Here is an 11,104-nt window from a genome sequence, read left to right on the forward strand (position 1 = left end):
AATTATAAGGGTATACATATAAACATAAATTTTATAAGTGTATTCATATAGATTTGAGTGTTTGGAAGGGTATACATGTACAAATTTATTTTACTTTCAATAGTTAACTTTGTCAATGAGTTGCCCCTAACAAAAAATAAATATCAACTATTATAATGCCAACTCCTATAACCTTGATGATGGACTATGAATGCCTCTACTCTACAAACATCTATATACCTCTACGACATTTATGACAGGTGAATCTTCTTACCTAGGGTTTTATGTATATGATGGAAAATGGAATGCTAGTTTAGATCCTTGAGAAATCAAGGAGCATATCTAGTGTTATCCAAGGCCCCACGGTCTCCTTGCTTTCTCTAAAAATTTGTTCCTATTTTTATTTAGAACTAAAGTTTACTTGATTACTTCCGCCTTATCTGCAGATAGTGTAGAGATATTCTGGGTTTCTTTGTTATAATTTATCTTTGAAAAAATTATCTATCAGTCTAATTTGACTCAAAATTATTTTTAAGTCCCTCAAGTTTTTAGTCAGAATAAAATATCTCTGGACTGCTAATGACTTATTTTTGGATCTCTACCATCTATTGTTGCCGTCTGCTGCCATTTAAGCCCATTTAAATAACCAAAATGGCCTTGACAATTTTGGAGGAAAAGATTAATCCTGAAGAGAATTCATCATCCGAAAGATTAACCCCTTCTCATGCTTCGATGATATCGATGGTGACCTCGACAGCACTGCCATTCGGCCACCCAGGCGCATGCGACCACAACCCTCCCTTTTTCCTCCATCTTCACCAGCAGTAGACAGTAAAAATTTCTCGATACGCCCTCCTTTTTTTCTATTCTCCTTCTCCTTTTTCTTCTTTTTCCTCTGATCTCTCCCTCTGGTGGTCCGAACCGACGATGGTGATGACTATTTCAGTTTTTCTCCCTCATCCTATGCTTCACTTTGCTCGATTTATCCTTATTTTATGATATATATAATCATTACGGTAAAGTATGTAACCAAAATTTTGAACTGTGTATCGATTTATTATCATTATATTTTATTGCATGCTTTAAATATAATAAACATCTTATTTAGTTATTTGGTGTATTTATTTTGTGGTAGGAAATGGCTATATCTACTCAAAATACTGCTAGAAAAAGGAGATCCAAGGAGGAAAAAGAGAAGAGCAGGGAGGTAACGTATTAGATTGAATTACTTGCATATTTAATAGGAGAGTTATATGGGTTGCTGATTTAGTTATGTAAGTATTTACTTGGTTACACATATATCGATTATAGTCACCTGTATTTATACTTTGATTACAGAATTCACTTGTTAAGTTTAGTTGCATAAAGTCCTGATTATATATACTTTCTAGGTGTTTACTTTTAAATTAACTTTGGTTACATAATTGATGTTGTCTCTTTGTAGATTTGATAAGTTTTTATGTTTAAGATTTTTGTTTTATGTAGATTACAAATAAGTTGGAGTTTAAAGATGACATCAGTGAGGATGAGAAAAAGAATGAAGTTGAGAGAGGTAAGGACAGTGATAAGGGAGAGGAGAGAAGTGATAAGGGCCTTCTAATTAATTATCACTGTTATATTACATCATATCACCTCTTTATGTTGAAAGTTAAAAAGAAAATGAGCCAACACTACTTCAGCTGCATGGGCATGACTCCATTTCATGCGTTGCTTGATGTACCCTCTATCAAACAAGAGAGAGCAGTTATTGATGATCTACTTACAATGTATGATATAAATTCTGATTGTTTTAGAATGGGTAGTCACTTGTTGAGATGGAGCACGAGAGATGTTGGCTTAGTTTTGGATCTCCCGATATATGGTGTCCATGTCAGTTTCAAAGTAGGTGCTTGAAAAAAGATTGATATAGTTAGAAAGTACTTTGATTAGAGAATACATGGCAACGGGATATTTAAGCGAAAAAGATTGGAAAGCCTTATACTATCTTTGGTAGAGAGAGAAGGGATGGAGGACTTTGAAGATTTTATCCGTCTCATGTGTTTATACATCATGGGGATATTTTTATTCTCAATAAATAAGATGATAATTGCTAGATGGATCTTTAGATAGATATTTTATTTTTTATAATTTTGATTTATTTATAAACTGATATATTAGAAATACTTACAGTCTTGTTTATTGTGTAGATATGTGGAGGATCCTTCTTTACTTTCTAACTTTGTATAGGGTCATGCCGTATATGATTTCATACATAGCATTATTAAAGAGAAAGCCTTATTGGTATAAAAATAAAATGCAAGTGAGAAGGTGAATATTGGGTACTTAAGGGGTTGTGTAACTACTCTTAGTATAAGTGCCCATCACCCTTATGATGTTTTTTATAAAATTGCATATATTTTGCTACAACGTACTTTTTATTCTCCATATGATGCAGGTATGGTTGTATAAGGTTATGGGTTTGGTTGATTACACCCGCTTTGGATTGTTTCTTCATATTTTGAACTATAGTATAAAGGGATTTTCAATTCGGGGGAAGCTACAATCTAGGATTGCTAAAGTGTCACCCAAGAATGTAAGTATTTTCAAATTTAAAAATATACTTCTTTTTAGAATAGAGGATATGTGCTTTCATTTGACAGGATTGCTAGAATCCATACATTTTTAATCTTGAAATTTATGTGCAATAGATTATTTGCTCTAATATTTAATTTTGCAGATACAATCCCTTGTAGAGAAAGAAGAAGAGAAGTGGCTCTTCCAACCAAGTGAAGGATAACACACACACATCCATGCTATTGCCAAGATGAGAATTGGGCTATCCAAGAAGATTAAATCTGAGAAGAAAATGAGAGAAGAAAAAATAAAAGAGAAGAGAGTGGATAAGGGGAGAGGGTTAAGGGAAATGAAAGAGATCATCTCACACTACAAGAAAAAGTATGGAAAGTTGAGATGGATAATTTATGAACTAAGAAAGAAAAATAAAATTCTAAAGCACAAAATTATTGAGCTTGAAGGAAGCCTTGTGCCTCCAAAGGATGAGGAAGAAGCTGAGGTTGGAGATAATGGAGCTCCATCCAAATTTTTTAGTGATTGTTTTGATCTTCCTCCAGCAGGTGCTGAAATTGTAGAAAAAGAGGAATATGATCAGAAAGAGGAGGGTGCTGCTAGAAAGAGGAGGGGCATAGGCGAGTTAATAAAAAAATCAAGTTCAATAGTTAGGATAGTGAAGAGTAAGAGAAATAGAGAGAAATCTGTAAAGATAAAAAGCCCTTATGCAATCCTACCTACTCGCCGATCAAGAAGAAATAACATAGTTGAAGAAGCCTACATGCCAAACACTTCGCCTCCCATTGTTACATCTATCATTGATGCAGATAGCGTGACTACTCAATTTCATCTGGTACTTAAATAACTAAACTCTTAGTTTTTTAAAAGCATACAACGATACTCATAAGCTCAATTTTACTTTTAATAATATTCAGGTATACCATAAAAAATGACTGGATTATCTAGGGTCAAAATTTATCACAGAGGAAGAGAGGGAAACAATAGCAAGATTCCTCCCATTGATAATAGACCAGTAATATATTTTTAGTTATATTGAAAATATCATCGGTTACATATTTTTGCCTTTGGTTACACTTCTTCAATATTGATTACATAGTGCTAATTTGTGGTTACATGAGTTTTCTATGTGGTTACAAGATGGTAGTTTGGTCCAATAAAAGTAGCCTTATTTCATGAATGTAAGTTCGTGAGCTACTATTCGATTAGATGTTGGAAGATGATGTAAGTTGATATATAAAAATTATTTAAGACAAAATTGATTGACTAATATTTTTAAATTCGTTGAACTGTTATGCAGGTTATCGATGCAATCATGGCACTCTTTCGAGAGTGTCAGGAATCTAAACTAAATAAGCATCTTCTTTGTGTATTCATCAGGCCGTGACTGTTGGTGAGTTTTTGGTTGGAGTTTCTTTATTTTGAAATCATCATGTATGTTATTATTGATTTTGTATTTTTGGTGTTTCCTATAGCAACATGCACAATAGAGGCTCTGAAAATTTTCAAATAATGTTCTCAAAGGTTTTGAATTTAAAATTAATATGATAAAATTGGTCTTTATGCCCTGGTGTATAAAGTGCCACTGGTACCTACTAGTGATGAATATGGAGGAGAAATGCTTCAAGCATTACTCCTCCCTCTTTCCATCCAGCTATTATTCTGATGCACTTAATTTGGTACGCTTCCTTAACCTTATACATATTGCCATGGTATAAATTACTGATAAATTACTAATTAATTGTAACAGAAAAATTAGATTTCTCAATATTTGGCTAAGCATCATAATCTACCCCAAGCTTCAGATTCGTCGCTCCGACAAATTGATGATTGTCTTTAGCAGGACCCTACATGGGTATCAGTTTAATATTAAACAAACTCATATATACTTATCATAAATTTTAATTTTATATTCGATCACTATTTTAATTTTACGAGTGTTGATTGTAGAGTTTTTGTGATATGCTATATGGAACTATGGCAATGTGGGGTACAATTGGATATAGAACCGAGTGATATTATAAGGCTATGAGCTGAATATAGTGCACTCCTTATTCACGAAGGTTCAAAAAGAAGAATTGTCTATGAGGTAACAATAGATCGAGGGCATGCCGCCAAAAGTGATACTGAAATATAGTTTTTAAGTGACAGTAAGTATGCTTATCTGATTCGTATTTTTAGTTATACGTATATTTGATCCAGTTACATGTTTTCATTGTTCAGTTATATGATTGTGTTTATACATATATTGTATATTTTCAGTGAAGAAAAAGCCGGTCAATGATGAAGAATAGTTTGAGAAGTCTGCTGCAGATGAAGTGGGGAAAGGCCGTGAAGTTGCTAATTACCATGGAGAGGGTGAGGAGACTGCAACTAATAGGGATGAGGCTAGTACAATAGGAGATCAATTATACTTTTTACTTGTGGATGGATAATCTTAATGTAATTTTTACTTATGGATGAACAATTGAGATACAATTATGTAACTAATATTTATTTTTAATTATAGATTACTTTTAAAGAAATTTATTGAAAGCTGCTCAGGTTACATAGATTTGTACTGAAGTTACACAAGTTTATATTCAGGTTACACAGGTCCATCTTTAGGTTACCCAGATTTATGATCAAATTATGTATCGGGCCAACTATTAAGTTGCTCTTCGTGCTAGTCAGTTGTCTGGTTATGCATCGGGCCAACTGTTGAGCTGCAGGTTATGTGCCAGTCGATTGTCTGGTTATCCAGTTTTAATTTTTGATTACACAGATTTATATTAAGACGGTTTCTATGATTAGTTAAGTTGGTTATGCATGTCTATGTTCAGGTTACACAAGTAGTATTCAAGTTACACAGTTTTTTGTTTAGGTTACATAGGTTTATATTCTGGTTATCCAGATTCTATTTCTGGTTATCCATTTTTTCTGTCTGGTTATCCATTTTTTTTTATTACATAATAAAATTTTTGATTATATACATACATGGTTACATAGATTCTATTATTCAAGCTTACATGTATAATCTACCTAGTTCACCTGCAGGTTACACAGATTTGTGTTAAAGTTATACAAGTTCATATTCAGATTACACAGATCTCTATTTAGGTTACACAGGTTTATGCTCAGATTATGTGCTGGGCCAATGAGCCAATTGCTCTTTGTGCCAGAGTCGGTAGTCTAGTTATCCAGTTTTGATGTCTGGTTATCCAGTTTTATTTTCTGGTTATACGAAATCATTACACATTTTCATGTTCAGTTTTCAGATTTTTCATCTCTGGTTGCATAGTCGCTGATTATTATTCAAAATTACATGTACAATCTACCTAGTTCACCTGTAGGTTACACAGGTTTGTGTTAAAGTTATACAAATTCATATTCAGGTTACATAGGTCTCTGTTTAGGTTACACAGATTTATGCTCAAGTTATGTGTCGGGCCAATGTGCCAGTTGCTCTTCGTGCCAGAGTCGGTGGTCTGGTTATCTAGTTTTGATTTCTGATTATTCAATTTTAATGTTTGGTTATCTAGTTTTATTTTCAGATTATCCAATTTTATTACATGTACAATCTACCTGCAGGTTCAATAAACTATTACAATCCATCGATAAAAGTGAATAAAGCACAAAAATATCAATAAACCATATGTAATTTGGTTACATTTGGATGAAAGTCTAAAAATTTATAGTCTCAACAAAGTAATTGTATATACACTATATTTTTTCATAAATATGTGAGTCTCAATAGAATATATGAGTGTCAATAGAACATAACCATACAAGCTTCAAAAATCAAAAAGACAGCAAAAATATAGATTCTTGATACATTAAAATTCTTCTTTGTTTGGATAACTGTTGAGCTGCATCTAAAAGAGAGTAAATCTGAAATAAATAAGAAACAAGCAATTAGCTTCATAAAAAACTAACTTTTATAACTTCATCTTTTCCGAACATATGAGTGTCAACAGAACATAACTATACAAGCTTCAAGAATCAAAAAGATAGCAAAAATATGGATTTTTGATACATTGAAATCCTTCTTTGTTTGAACAACAGTTGAGCTGCATCCAAAAGAGAGTAAATCTGAAATAAATAAGAAACAATCAATTAGCTTTATAAAAAACTAACTTTTATAACTTCATCTTCTTCGAACATATGAGTGTTAATAGAACATAACCATATAAGCTTCAAGAATCAAAAAGACAGCAAAAATACGGATTCTTGATACATTAAAACCCTTCTTTGTTTGGACAACTATTGAGCTGCATCCAAAAAAAAGTAAATCTGAAACAAATAAGAAACAATCAATTAACTTCATAAAAAAATAACTTTTATAACTTCATCTTCTCCGAACATGTGAGTGTCAACAGAACATAACCATACAAGCTTCAAGAATCAAAAAGACAGCAAAAATATAAATTCTTGATATATTGAAATTCTTCTTTGTTTGGATAACTGTTGAGCTGCATCTAAAAGAGAATAAATCTAAAATAAATAAAAAATAATTAATTAGCTTCATAAAAAATTAACTTTTATAACTTCATCCTCTCCGTACATATAAGTATCAACAGAACATAACCATACAGGATTCAAGATATACTTATTCTTCAGCTATTGGGGCATTGCATGTCTTCCGATTGTGCCCAACATTATGACATCTCCCACATTTAAGCAGACGGACTTCTTCTGGTTGGGATTCAATGTGCTTCTTTTTAAGCCTTCCTGCCTTTGGTTTGGTTATAAATGATTTTATAATCAAATCCTCACACTTTACCCCGGTAGGTTTAGAAATATCCGCGATAGGAAAGATGGCATGCTCATACATTCTTCGGTAAGCATCCACTGTGAAAAATTCAGATACATATATATACACTGACTCATGCTTTCTAATTATCATTGCACATGCATGTGAGCAAAGGTAACCATAGACTTGCCAATACCTGCATGAACAAGTACGGGTGTTAAGATTAACTTTGTATAGGCAATCTGCGACTACTTCAAACTTCTCGCCATCCGAATATCGGACTGTAAGACCCCTTCCATTTTTAATGTTCATATTTATCAGCTCCTCAATCTTAGGAATTAGATATGTCTACCATTTATGGGAGCAATCACATCTCTCATGCATCAACTCCATCATCTTATACCATAGCATGTCTACCATAGGAGTTATTGGAAGCTATCGTGCCTCTTTCGTCCAATTATTAAATGACTCCATAATATTAGAGTACATCTCCCCATATTGCTCTCCCTTAAATAGAGCATTTGGCCAGTGATCAATATCTGAGCCATGTTCAATCCATTCACATGCCTTCGGCGAAATCTCTCTTATGTCACTAATATAACCAATGAATTGTGATATCTGTAGTGCATAAGCTGTGCTATCAAATAGGCTCAACATATTTTCTCTTTGTGCTGCCAACAACCCATCAAGCTTTTTCTTGAAATTCTCCTTTAGATACCATAAATAATAACCATGGGTAGCATCAGAAAATGAAGTCCTCACACCCTTTGTCAAGCCTTTTGCTCTGTCTGAAATAAAACATAATTGATGATAGTAAGGATCTTCATTGTTATAAATTATATCATGGAGTTTCTCACAAAACCAAACTTAATTGGCATCATTCTCTGCACTAACAATAGCAAAAGCTAGTGGAAACATCCCATTCTCAGCATCAAGTGCCACTGTTGAGAGCATTACACCACCATATCTATTAAGGATATGGGTTCCATCTATGAACAATAAAGGGCGGCATCCACTCTTGAATCTAACTAAACATGTATAAAAACATATAAACACCCTCTCAAAATATCCATCTGGATACTTAAGTACAAATAAACTGTCTAGGTTAGTCTCAGCCACTGTTTCACCATACTATCACAAGAGATCAAATGATGCATAATCTTCAGCATGTAATGCAACTCTAGCAATCTCTTTACCAAGCCAAGCTTGCCTGTAAGGAAGATAAATGTCAAAAACTTTTTGAGTATCCTTCTTGATATCAATTGGTCTATACAATGGTCTGTCTCTAACTTTTTAAAGTACTATATCTGCAACCCATATTTTTGATGCCTTTAGATGTCCGATCCTCCCAACGCCACTGTCGCAAGTATGCATATTACTGAATATTTTGATTTTGACAATCTCCTACTATCCTACCCTTGATGCATGCAGTTGCCATTGATAACTTTTATTGATGCATTTGACAGTAACTCTTAATTTATCATTTTTGATGAATTGATAATCTTTGTTATGGACGATTGAATAATTTCTTAGTACCTCCTTAAAATGAGTTGCATCTTTAAATAACTGACCAATGCCTATTATGGCATTCTCCCATGATCTAGCTAATCAAAGGTTGGATGTAGAACCTTGGGATGAAGCTATGACCGTAAGAGCCATACTCCTAACATCTTGTGGACCAAGTATGCTGTCAAAAATATGAAATAATTACTGTGGATAATAAAATTTGAATGAATCAATTAATAATGAAAAAATTTAAAGAAAAATTTTACCCCGACTCAATTAGATGAATTGATTCTGATCTATTATTAAGGTTGGTCTCCATATTGATCTCTATTAATGGAGACTTCAGTGCAATATGAAAATCAAGCATGCATTGGACATCCTCATCATTCTTGAGTTTAAACATAGAGTTTTTTAGGATGGAAAGCTGATATCTCAGTTTCAGAATGTCTTTATCTATGCCCCACCTACTGCATATCTCATCTGTAATTTTGTCGAATGTGCTCTCTCGATTCACCCTCAATATGTTTCCTTCTTGTCCGTATTTTGCCACCACCATATGATAATCCATCTACAATTACTTGCTTTATGAGTAATGTGTAGTATAACATATTGATAAAGAGAATATGAAACAGATATTAGTAATCCATCTACATATCAAGCTATTAAATAATATAATAAATAAATACTTAAGAATATATTTAACTATTTACTTATATAATAAATAAAAAATACTATAAATAAAAAAAGAGAGATCATATTTTTTGTTTTTTTTTTGATTTAAAGATGAGTGGCAGTATTTTGGAACCAACAAAATAGGGATCAAGATGGATCAGCTGAGACCGTACCACGAATCCAAAGAATCATAGGAATGAGGGAGAGGTCGAAGGAAAAAAAAGAAAAACAGGAAGGGAAAGGAGAGAAAAAAATAGAGGGTATAAAAGAGATATTACCATCTTGACTGCTGGTAGAGATGGAGTGAAAAGGGAGGGCGATGGCGGTGGCGGCGACGGCGACATGGGATTGGAGATGTGGCGTTAAGAAAGGATTCCAGTTGAGAGAGTTAGATGGGCGGTATTTGCAAATAATCCAAAAATCCATCACTAAGTAAGTCTCTACAGAGTTGATCTTTTCCTCCAAAATTGTCAAGGCCATTTCGATCATTTAAATGGGCTTAAACGGCAGCAGATGGCAACAGTAGATGGTAGGGATCTAAAAATAAATCATTAGCAGTCTGGGGATGTTTTATTCTAACTAAAAACTTGAGGGTCTTAAAAATAATTCTGAGTCAAATCAGAGACTGATAGATAATTTTCTCTTTATCTTTTTGTTTAGGTTTCATATCCTACAACATGATACAAGTTCAATACAGGTGCTCTCTGAAGATGTCTTTATGCTGCTATGTTTTCATATTATCAGATTTTGATCCTTTAACTAGATAGATGTGCTTGCAAACCTTTTGGGTCTTCAACTTATTTCAGTACTATGGATCATGCTGATGGGTTAAATTTTATTTGAAACAACTGAACTCATACAACTACCAGATGGGAGAACTATATGAAGTAGGGTCCATCTGTTTTGATGTTTGATATTGTAATTATGCTGGCGTAGGTCAACTGATATATATGATGCCCTTTGTGGGCATCTTGTTCTGACCCTGTACCTTTGAACTCACTGTTATAGTCCATATATAAATAAGTTGTTGTCCTTCTCTACCAAAAAAAATGCAACTCAAAGTAATATGCAAGCATAACAAGCATAATATAAGGTAGAGAAGTAAATATTTCTACTAAATCAAAAAATATATCCATATTTATACAATCAAAAAAATATTATCTTATTGCAAGCATATTGTCTTGATTATTATAAATCAAAATAAATTACTGTAGAAAAGAAAATCAGATCCATCGCCAAACAAGATTATGGGTAGACATTATTTTCTTCAACTAAAGTTTCCATTCCTTTAGCTTGCTTGCAAGATTGCCCTTTATTTCTTTTTCTTCTTGGTGCTATAAACACTGCATGTGTACCTTCTATAATTGACACTCTTCCTCTTGAACCATTTCCCTTAGGCCTGTAATATTTCAATGACAAGCAAGTGATAAAGGAGAAAATATTAAGTTAGAGTAATGCTATATATTATTTTCTAGGATTCTTTGGTGTAGATGATGAGGTTATTGAAACTTGAGATTGCTCTACTATTATATTTTTATAAGTCTTTGCGTGATGCCCAAGCTCACCACAACATTTGCATTTATGCATTTTTTTTGATGTATTCTCATCTGTACCTTTAATTCTCTTCTTTTTTGACCTTCATAGAGGTCG

This window comes from Elaeis guineensis, chromosome 7 (assembly GCF_000442705.2).
Source record: "Elaeis guineensis isolate ETL-2024a chromosome 7, EG11, whole genome shotgun sequence".
NCBI lineage: Eukaryota > Viridiplantae > Streptophyta > Magnoliopsida > Arecales > Arecaceae > Elaeis > Elaeis guineensis.